The sequence below is a fragment of the Triticum aestivum genome, chromosome 5A, assembly GCF_018294505.1.
Source record: "Triticum aestivum cultivar Chinese Spring chromosome 5A, IWGSC CS RefSeq v2.1, whole genome shotgun sequence".
Classification (NCBI taxonomy): domain Eukaryota; kingdom Viridiplantae; phylum Streptophyta; class Magnoliopsida; order Poales; family Poaceae; genus Triticum; species Triticum aestivum.
In genome coordinates, this window is record NC_057806.1 from 233,429,457 (window position 1) to 233,440,526 (window position 11,070).

An 11,070-nucleotide genomic window follows, 5' to 3' on the forward strand; every position below is an offset into this window, starting at 1 on the left:
CACATCTGAGGGGCACGTGGCCGTCATGCAGCATATCGGGGGTTGTTCCACGTCCCACGCACGCCTGGATTGTCGGGTGGTCGTTCCCACTTCTCCGGGTTTTAGGTGAAGGAATGAGCATTGAAGACGGACTTAATGGTTGTCTCTGTATCTTCTGCTGACAAGGACACAGAGAAGACATTCGACAGTTTCAATAGAATGCATATGATTTGGAGAGATAGAGTTTGAGATAGAAAGCATAGAGAGGTTAGGGTCCGATCACATTCACTTAGTTCAAAAGAATCAACAAGAAGACATAGCTATAAGTGAATGCTGTAGAGGACAGAACACTAGTATATATATATATATATATATAATCAACATAGTGAAGATAATCATGAAGACATGTTGAAATTGAAGTCAAACCAAATGTGAAGACATAGCAAATGCAACGCCATGAGTGAAACACTTCAAACAGAACATTTTGGTGGTGGCGTTACCCACCGTATAGGAAGTATTAGACCCAGACACGGCACACAATTATCGTGGCGCTCCGAAGTCAAATTCCATATTAATGTATTCACACTTAGAATGTATGTCTTCATTGATTGAAGATATACTTTACTTTGTGTGTTGCACATCTAAGTCATCAATATGCATAAGTGTTAGGATGTGTGCCTGATCACAGGACATTTGAGGATTCCAAGATATTTAGCTCACATCGTAACTTGCAAAATCTCTTCTCATCCAAGGGCTTGGTGAAGATATCTGCCAATTGCTCTTCAGTGTTGATGTGTATGATATCAATATCTTCCTTCACAACATGATCTCTGAGAAAGTGATGACGAATTTCAATGTGCTTTGTCTTCGAGTGCTGAACTGGGTTGTTGGCAATCTTGATGGCGCTTTCGTTGTCGCAGTAGAGTGGCACTTGCTTCAGATGAATGCCATAGTCCTTGAGTGTTTGCTTCATCCACAAAAGCTGAGTGCAGCAAGATCCAGTAGCAATGAATTCAGATTCAGCAGTGGAGAGAGATACACAGTTCTGCTTCTTTGAAGACCAACATACAAGTGATCGTCCCAGAAAATGACATGTGCCTGATGTAGACTTGCGATCCACCTTGTCACCAGCATAATCAGCATCCGAGAATCCAACCAGATCAAACTCTGAGCCCTTTGGATACCATAATCCTAGAGTTGGGGTGTGAGCCAAATATCAAAGAATTCACTTCACAGCTAAGTGATGCGACTCCTTTGGTGCCGCTTGAAATCGAGCACACATGCAAACACTAAGCATAATATCTGGCCTAGATGCACATAGATAAAGCAAAGAACCAATCATGGAGCGGTATACCTTTTGATCGAACTCTTTACCATTATCGTCAGGACCCAGATGATGTTTGGCTGGCATTGGCGTCGTGAAGCCTTTGCAATCTTGCATACCGAACTTCTTCAGGCAATCTTTGAGATACTTATCTTGAGATATGAAGATGCTGTTGCGTTGCTGTCTTATTTGAAGACCGAGGAAGAACTTCAGCTCTCCCATCATGGACATCTGATATTGCTCGTGCATCATATATCCAAACTCTTCACTGTACTTCTGATTGGTGCAGCCGAAGATAATGTCATCCACATATATTTGGCACACAAACAGTTCACCATCATATGTCTTCGTGAAGAGAGTGGGGTCGAGGGAACCAGGTATGAAGCCTTTGCTCTTCAGGAAGTATTTGAGTGTGTCATACCAGGCTCGAGGGGCTTGTTTCAGGCCATATAGTGCCTTGTTGAGCTTGTATATCATGTCAGGATGTTTTGGATCTTCAAAGTCAGGCGGTTGTGCAACATACACTTCTTCTTCAATCTTGCCATTGAGAAAGGCGCTCTTCACATCCATTTGATATAGAAGTATGTTGTGATGATTTGTATAGGCCAGCAGTATGCGTATGGCTTCAAGTCTAGCCACAGGAGCAAATGTTTCATCGAAGTCAATGCCTTCCACTTGAGTATATCCTTGAGCAACGAGACGAGCTTTGTTTCTGTCAACTTGACCATGCTCATCTTGCTTGTTGCGGTATATCCATTTGGGGCCTATTATGTTGTGCTTCCGAGGATCAGGATGCTTAACCAGTTCCCATACATTATTCAGCTCAAACTATTGAAGCTCTTCTTGCATAGCTTGAATCCATTCAGGTTCCATGAAGGCTTCTTCAACTTTCTTGGGTTCTGTAATTGAGATGAATGCGAAGTGCCCACAGAAATTTGCTAGCTGAGTTGCCCTTGAACGAGTGAGCGGACCGGGTGCATTATGCTATCAATTATTCTCTCAATCTGCACTTCATTGGCAACATGAGGATGTACAGGGCGAAGATTTTGCTCTTGCTGATCATTGTCGTTGTTAGAGGGATTGTCTTCAGGCTGAGCATTGCCTTCAGGTTGATCAGGTGCGGAGATGATAAGTTCCTCTTCAGGTTGAGCTTCAGAGGGTATGATTTCTCCAGTTCCCATTAGCTTGATTGATTCGCTGGATGGAACTTCATCTAGCACATTTGGCAGGTGTTCTCTTGGTGAACCGTTAGTCTCATCAAATCGCACATCCACTGTTTCAACCACTTTATAATGAAAGAGATTGAAGACTCTGTAGGAGTGCAAATCCTTTCCATATCCAAGCATAAAACCCTCATGTGCTTTTGGTGCAAATTTTGAAGTGTGATGTGGATCCTTGATCCAGCACCTGGCGCCAAATACTCTGAAGTAACTGACATTTGGTTTCTTGCCAGTAAGGAGCTCATAAGATGTCTTGTTCAGAAGCTTGTGAAGATAAACACGATTGATTGTATGGCATGCAGTATCAATGGCTTCAGGCCAGAATTTTCTTGGAGTCTTGTATTCATCTAGCATCGTTCTGGCCATCTCAATGAGTGTTCTGTTCTTGCGTTCGACAATGCCATTCTGCTATGGTGTGTACGGGGCTGAGAATTCATGTGTGATGCCCAAGGTATCAAGATATGTATCAAGGCCAGTGTTCTTGAACTTAGTGCCATTGTCACTTCTGATGTGCTTTATCTTGGCGCCATAGTTGTTCATTGCTCGATTGGCGAAGCGTCTGAAGACATCCCGCACTTCAGTCTTGTAGAGGATTATGTGCACCCAAGTATATCTAGAATAATCATCAACAATGACAAAGCCATAGAGACAAGCAGTAGTAGTAAGAGTTGAGTAATGAGTGGGACCGAAAAGATCCATGTGGAGCAGTTCGAAGGGTCGAGTAGTTGTCATGATTGTCTTCGAGGGATGTTTGGCCCTCGTCATCTTTCCTGCTTCACAGGCACCGCATAAGTGATCTTTCTTGAACTTGATGCCCTCGATGCCTATGACATGCTTCTTCTTTGCAAGGGTGTGAAGGTTCCTCATGCCAGCATGCCCTAGCCTCCGATGCCAGAGCCAGCATTCTGAAGCTTTTGCTAGAAGACATACGGCAAGCTGTGGTCCTGCTGGGAAATCTACCACGTACAAGTCATCTTTCTGATACCCTTCAAACACTAGAGACTTGTCAGATTCCATTAGAACAAGGCAGCGATATTTTCCAAATATTACGATCATGTTCAAATCGCAAAGCATTGAGACAGACATTAAGTTGAAGCCAAGGGATTCAACAAGCATGACTTTATCCATGTGTTGATCCTTTGAGATTGCAACTCTACCTAGACCCAATACCTTACTTATACCAGTGTTAGCAAATGTGATGTGACTCTTGTCGGATGGACGTAAGGTTGAGTCCATAAGAAGGCTTCTTTTGCCAGTCATGTGATTGGTACACCCACTATCAATAATCCATTCTGAAGACGCTGGTGTCGTACCCTACAGTGCAGTTAGGGGGATAGGCTTCACGAAGAGAATTGTGAAGCAAAAACATTTGACGAACCAGTGGGTTATGAAAGCTTAGATCCAGATTAGGACTAATAGGGAAAGTAGCAAGCGATTCAGGAACGAAGTACATAGTAAGACCATTCGGGCATTTGATCTTGCGCCCTACAAGATGTTCAAGGTCCCCAGCAATGGCGTCAGACGATTTTGGTTTTCTGTTGGAGACCTTTCCCTGCAAAAGAGATTTAAGCTTTCTTAGCCACCCACATCTTCAAGGGTGGCTTAGAAGCAATAAGTCTAAGTGCAGCGTCTGAGAACTTTGGCTTTGGAGCCCTAGCAAAAAGTCTTGTAGGCGGACAATAGTACTCATAAGAATAAGCAGAATAGTTCTTGGTCTTATGAACATGGCGGTTCGATGAACCGCGCTCATATTCATAGGCCTGAGTATGGTTTCCCTGCAAAACATTTGCGTTAGTGCGACTCAGGTGAGTCCTTTGTCTGTATGAAGCCTTTGGGCCGTATGAAGCCTGTGGTCTGGGGTTAGTCTTCTTCATCTGTGGTGTCATGACGACATTCACAGGAAGATTTTCCAAACACCTTTTGGGCACCCAGATCTTCTTCATAGTCGGTCCATTCCTGCGGTTAGTACCAATGTACCTGGCAAACACTTCACCATTCTGATTCTTAAACAGTTTATAGTTTGCATCAAAGGATTCATCAATGACAATGGGGTTAGCACAAGTGAAGCCAGATAGATTGGATGGATCTGCTGAAGGTTCCTTTGCAGCAACCCATGTGGTTTTGGGGTACTTCTCAGGTTTCCAGTAAGAGCCATCAGCATTCATTTTCCTTACGAACCCAACACCCTCTTTGCTCGGGTTTCGGTTCATAATCTGCCTTTTGAGGACATCACATAGTGTCTGATGCCCTTTAAGGCTTTTGTACATCCCTGTTTCAAGCAATGTCTTCAACCTAGCATTCTCATCAGCAATAGCAGTGGTATCCTCAGCAGAGGGGTTAGTTACCACATCAACAGTTGAAGATATTGCAACGGTAGCAGCAGTAGAACAATCAGCAACAGAAGTAGCATTATCACGCTCAATGCATTTAAGACATGATGGTTCAAATCCTTCCTGAGCGGAACTGATCTGTTCGGCTCGAAGTGACTCGTTTTCCTTTTGAAGATCTTCATGAGCCGCTCTCAATTTCTCAAGATCTTGCTTCCTTTGAAGATAATCATAGGAAAGCTTTTCATGAGTTGTTGAGAGCGTTTCATGACGACTTTCAAGTTCCTCATACTTAACGTGAAGATTTTTTATGTCTTTAGTTAAGGACTCAGACCGAGTCATTTCAGCGCCCAATAGATCATCGCTTTTGTCTAACAGTTTTTGAATATGTTCCATGGCTTTCTGTTGTTCAGTTGCAATTTTAGCAAGTGTTTTGTAGCTGGGTCTTGAACCACAATCAGAGTCATCGTCACTAGATGTTTGATAGTCAGTAGTGTGTGTGTTTACCTTGGCACCGCGTGCCATGAAGCAGTAGGTAGGAGCAGAGTAGTCCTTGTCATTTGCATCGGTGTCGGTGGTGAAGTCATTGTCTTCAGTATTGAAGATGGACTTGGCAACGTATGCTGTAGCCAGACTTGCAATGCCAGAATCGGACTCCTCCTTAGACTCCACCTCCGCCTCCTCAGAAGCGGACTCCTCCTCTAAATCCATTTCCTTGCCAACAAACGCACGTGCCTTGCCAGATGAGCTCTTCTTGTGTGATGAAGACTTTGAGGAAGACTTGGAAGAAGACTTTGAGTATTTCTTCTTCTTCTTGTCGTCAGAGTCATATTGCTTGCTCTTCTTCTTCTTCTTTCTATTCTCATTGTCCCACTGCGGACACTCAGAGATGAAGTGGCCAGTTTTCTTGCACTTGTGGCATGTTTTCTTCTTGTAGTCATGAGCAGAAGCTTCATCATTCCTTGAGCTTGATCGTGAAGACTTTCTGAAGCCTTTCTTCTTGGTGAATTTTTGGAACTTCTTCACAAGCATAGCAAGTTCCTTTCCAATGTCTTCAGGATCATCAAAACTACTGTCAGATTCTTCTTCAGATGAGGAGACAGCTTTTGCCTTCAAGGCATGAGTTCGCCCATAGTTCGGATTGTAGATATCTCTTTTCTCAGAAAGCTGAAACTCATGTGTGTTGAGCCTCTCAAGTATGTCGGACGGATCGAGTGTCTTGAAATCAGGTCGTTCTTGAATCATCAGGGCTAGGGTGTCAAACGAACTGTTAAGTGATCTCAGTAGTGTCTTGACGACTTCATGCTTGGTGATCTCAGTAGCGCCGAGGGCTTGAAGCTCATTTGTGATGTCAGTGAGTCAATCAAACATGAGCTGGACATTCTCATTGTCATTTCACTTGAAGCGGTTGAAGAGATTGCGAAGGACACTGATTCTCTGATCTCTCTGGGTTGAGACGCCTTTGTTGACCTTGGAGAGCCAGTCCCAGACCAGCTTAGATGTTTCCAAAGCACTCACACAGCCATACTGTCCTTTGGTCAGATGACCACAGATGATATTCTTGGCAGTAGAGTCCATTTGAACGAACTTCTTGACATCAGCAGCAGTGACACCTTCTCCATCCTTGGGAACGCCATTCTTGACGACATACCATAGGTCAACGTTAATGGCTTCAAGATGCATGCGCATCTTATTCTTCCAGTAGGGATATTCAGTTCCATCAAAGACGGGGCACGCAGCGGAGACTTTAATTATCCCTGCAGTCGACATAGCTAAAACTCCAGGTGGTTAAACTGAATCACACAGAACAAGGGAGTACCTTGCTCTGATACCAATTGAAAGTGCGTTATATCGACTAGAGGGGGGGTGAATAGGCGATTTTTATAAAAGTCTTCAAAGCATGGAAGTTTCAAAGACAAACGATAGAAATAAACCTATTACCATGCAGCGGAAGGTAGACTACACTAGGCACACCATAGTCAAGTATTCAATGGAGTGAGAGCACAATGACTAATAGCAGCAATGTAGTAAGGATCAAGTAGGAAGATATTATGAAGCCAAACAGAAGACGCCGTCACTCAGTGAAGACAAAAGATAGTGCAATCATACAATGACTTCACAAGGAGTAACAGTAAGTAGAGGGAAGGGAAGGATGAAACCAGTGACTCGTTGAAGACAATGATTTGTTGGACCAGTTCCAGTTGCTGTGACAACTGTACGTCTGGTTAGGGAGGCTAGGTATTTAAACCTAAGGACACACAGTCCCGGACACCCAGTCCTGAACACGCAGCTCAGGACCCCAAGTCCTCAGCGTATTCCCCTTGAGCTAAGGTCACACAGACCTCACCCAATCACTCTGGTAAGTCTTCAAGGTAGACTCCCAAACCTTCATAGACTTCGTTCACCGGCGATCCACGATGTCTCTTGGACGCTCAGAACGCGACGCCTAACCGGCTGGAGGATTCACAGTCCTCAAGTGTAATAAGTCTTCAGATCACACAGACAAGAAGGCTTAAGTGATGCCTAATTCTCTTTGGCTCTGGGTGGTTAGGGCTTTATCCTCGCAAGGAATTCTCTCTCAAAGGCTTCGAAGTGGGTTGCTCTCAAACGACAAAAGCCGTACACTAACTCTGAGCAGCCAACCGTTTATGGTTGTAGGGGGTGGGCTATTTATAGCCACTAGGCAACCCGACCTGATTTGTCCAAAATGACCCTGGGTCACTAAGGAACTGACACGTGTTCCACGGTCAGATTTCAAACTCACACGGCAACTTTACTTGGGCTACAAGCAAAGCTGACTTGTCTGACTCTGGACAAGATTCGCTCTCATAGTCTTCACTCAAAGACATAGGTTTTGGTTAGGCATCACTTCAGTCATTCTGACTGGTTCTCTTGGACCCCACTTAATAGTACGGTGGTTCCTATGACTCAACAAAGAAGAAAAAGAAGTACGAAAGATCTAATTCTTCGAGCTCCATAGGCTTCATGCGATGTCTTCTCTTGTCATAGTCTTCAATGTGAATATCTTCATATACCACCTTTGACATCAATGTCTTCATACATTTTTAGGGGTCATCTCTGGTAGGAAAACCAAATCAATGAGGGACTTCTACCTGTGTTATCCTGCAATTCTCACAAACACATTAGTCCCTCAACTAGGTTTGTCGTCAATACTCCAAAACCAACTAGGGGTGGCACTAGATGCACTTACAGATACCCTAATTTTTTTCAGATATTCTAAGAAAGCTTTGTGTCTATTGCTTGCAGCTCTTTTCTCCATTAATACCCCTACGGATAATTCCTCACACTTGCTGAGTGTCCGCTCATTCCCAGTTGTTCATGTGTTCACAAAAGTCTTCGAAATCCGATTTGATCTTCCAAAAATCCTGAGCAGCCTATTGCTCTTAAATTCTTGCTGGCTTGCAATATGGTTAAACCCATAAGTCTCATAATTTTATTGGCATCCCTTGTCATTATCATTTTGAGTCTATTGATTCAATATGTTGCGAATGCTCGCAATCCTCAATAAGATCCTAGAAGTCATCCTTCTGGCTCAGACGTCATTTTAAACATGAGCTGGATCTCGACCAATCAAATTTCCATCGATTGTAACCCTAAGGTTGTTCCATTTATCCATCCCTAACCAGAGCATTGCTTCTGATCCCTTGTCTTGCAATTCCTAATTCCTTTGCATTTGAGCTTTGAGTTAGTCAGTGGTTTCTATAATCTGATCTCCTTGCATTCTTTCTTCCTCTAGTTGAGTAACGATGCTTACGTAAGATCCCTTGAGGACCATCGGATCCTTTGTTAGATTTTATCCGACAACGTCCTTCATATTCAATCACTTTGGAAGTTCTTCCTCTGATATATAATGCCATTGGTAAATCCTATTCTCTGATTGGCCAACCATGCTCTGCTTTTGAGCTGGAGATATTTACTCTTGAAACTTGTGGTATATGTTTCTAAGAAGCCCCTATGGGTTGAACCTATGCCTTCCTTAATCTGTGTGATCCCGAAAGATTTCACGTGTCATACTTATCTGGTATTTCACCAGGTAAACAATTTCAACACTAATGTCATTTTTGAAACGTGAGAAGTGAATGGAAGGTTATGCATTGAAGAAGTGGGAGTCGACCTTGAACTTTGTGTTCATGCCCATGGAAACGATGTAGATCTTATCATGGAAGCTTCTCATAACAATAATTATTTCCCTAGGTATAATTTGATCATGTATCTGTGATTTGGACATTTGCAATCGTGGTTCCGACCATCTTGTTCTTCTTTGATCCCACTTCTTGGGTGAGTTAAAATACTCGTCTTCTGCAGATTATTTCACCTGTCCAACCTCTATTCTGCTCCACCTTCGAGTATTACCCTATGGTATCTCAATAATATCACTAAACCAGGTTTTTTTATGGGTCTCATTGGTTCCAATTTTTCCTGGGTCTGAGTTGTTAAGTCACTTGGGGACACCTATAACTAAATCAAGTCCGCACTCTGATTCAATAACTTAAGTAATTTCTGTTGCTTATGAGTTTAATAATCCTTCAAGTCATCCCAAGCCTGATCAGCTATATCATTATCGCGCTAAATTTTAACTGTGCTACCTAGCCCTTCTTCCCAGAGCACAATTTTTGACGATGAGCTAAGCTTACGTCGATTTTTCTCATCATATCATTTCGCCTTGAACAACAAGCTTGATTTCGAGTTTGTGTCGTACCCGTGGTTCCAATAACCTTTCGCTTCATCATTCCTTTGACTTGATGTCATCGCTGATGGATTACATCTTCATGAAATCTCTGAACAATTGTGTCATGATCATCATCAACATTCTGAGCTCTTCCAGGATATTAATCAAATTCATGATGGGAAATACCATCCTTGCCCCTCGATGATTGTGTTATCATCGACAACATTCTTGCCTCCCCCCAACACAAACTTGTTCATGTTATGGATACAACTTGCTATCTAGCTTATATTATGTTCTACCTTAAAGTATTACCAACTTTTATGTGAAGGATGTAGTGAGAATTTCACCACCTCTTTAAGAATTCTTGATACAAGTGATACTTCTCACCATCACCATTCTTTCTTGGTCCCCGTGTTGTTTATAACCGGAATGCCGACAAATGAACTATGACGTGTAAATTCAAAACTTCTAGCAACCCCATTGCTTGTAAGTTACGAATGATAGTTTCTTTCTTCATGTGTTGGTTATTGACTCATCACCCTAACATTGATCGTGCTACTTAGTACATATTTTTGGATGCACTTTTCGATCAATGTTTAATTGCATATGTTTCCCTTGGGCATACATCATTATATCATTTGACATGACAAATATTATCTCCTTGTTCACATGATCGAGGAAATCGATCTGCTGGAAATCTCGATGAATTGTCGCTGAGTCCATCAGCCACCCCCTCATCCTATCCTTGGCTTAATGATGAACTCTTGTTTTAGAACTCGCTTCCATGGTTCATTTCCCGGGAATCTTACAATGTCGTCTTGCCAATTGTGTTGCACCTCTCCTTTTCAGGCACCCTGAGTCTGAGGTATCCTGACACCAATCAGATCTGAATCTCTGTCAGATATGATGGCTGGAACATATTTCCAAGAGTTATAACGCTAGTCTTTATATGACCCGGTAAGGTGATGTCATCCTAGCACACCTGGCCAGAGGACCTATTGTTATAGATTTCCTTTTTTGCAAGGTTAACCATTCTTCCATGAGGAAATTGTAAGACTTATTCTATAAGTTGTTCCTGATGAGTCCTTTGAGTGTCCAAAGTTTGACGTTGCTTGAAGACCATGTCAATGCTATCTCGAAGCAAGTCTGTGGTAATCCTAATTTCAATAAGAACCTTTGAAGCACAATGCTAAATTTTCTTATCAATTATTCCAACATTGTTGTTTGGGTAATGTCATGAAATTACTCTCCCCTTACCTAAAGGGTTTTCTACGTTGAATCCTGCCATGGACATCATGCTCTGCTTGTCCTTGGGAAGGATATACCCTTGGAATATGTGTTTAAACACATTTTCCTTTCCATTGTTCTGTTTAATCTGGTAATCATATTCTTCTTTCCATTGTTTGGTTTAACCTTTCTTGTGTTCTATATGATCTAAGCAGTAATATTCTTCTGCTTATGTAAACACCTTGGTGTACAACCTTGTTAGTAAGACCCTGTTGCTTTTGTTGATGGCATTACGGTAACCAC